Raw genomic sequence first — 765 nt, 5'->3', positions numbered from 1 at the left:
CTTCCTAGACAGGTTGGATACTACTCACTGGAGACTCTACCATCCTCCCCGCCCTGTGGATCTAGGTTCCCTCTTGAAAGCTTGTAAGCCAGTCACTTCTTGCCTTTGTATCCCTTCCCCCATTTTGGGGTAGCCAATGTTCAAGTTGCCCATTCCTATCTAATCTTTGTGTGTGGAGGGGGTGGGAATAATTCTTGGAGCAGGGATTTGTTTCCTCTTTTAAGCTACTGCATTTATAGGTGCAGGTCCAGTTTATCAAATTGTGTCAGATGACACTTTTTTTCTCTTCTTTCTTCTTCGGGTTGAGCTCTGTTCATCCCGTCATTGAAGCCATGTCAAGTGGGTATCATCTGCAAGTGTGGGTGCTCTTGCGTCTGTCCGCCCTCTTCTTATCAGTTGGTCACTTCGGTCTCCACTCTAGTCCTCTATGGATGTGTCACTGACTCTGAGCCCATGAGTCCCCAGGTCTTGCCTCACTGCTGGCCAACTAGGTCTCCACCCGGGTTCACAGTAGTCTGCTGAACAATGCAGGGCTTAGCTCACTGCTTCATTGATGTTCTTCGGTCACTTCCCTTTATGGGTGATGTGTGTGGTCGCCAATGTGTGTGATGCGTTTTCCCATTGCATCTTAGTCTTGAAAGAGGATTTGCACTAAGAGTACCCAACCACTTGCCTTGATGTCTCCTGGGCAGGCAACTTGCTTGTTCTTGTGGTAACAGTCAGACTGCCCTTATTGTTTTGTATTTTTCCTGTAGGTCCTTCTTG

General features: G+C 47.8%; 1 pseudogene; it reads right to left on the bottom strand.

The window, feature by feature from the left end:
• LOC102811422 overlaps window positions 1–765 on the bottom strand; it is a 5,347-nt pseudogene that overhangs the window by 941 nt on the left and 3,641 nt on the right.

This window comes from Chrysochloris asiatica, unplaced genomic scaffold (genome assembly GCF_000296735.1).
Source record: "Chrysochloris asiatica unplaced genomic scaffold, ChrAsi1.0 scaffold00146, whole genome shotgun sequence".
Taxonomy (NCBI): domain Eukaryota; kingdom Metazoa; phylum Chordata; class Mammalia; order Afrosoricida; family Chrysochloridae; genus Chrysochloris; species Chrysochloris asiatica.
This window is presented reverse-complemented; position numbering and strand designations above follow the sequence as displayed.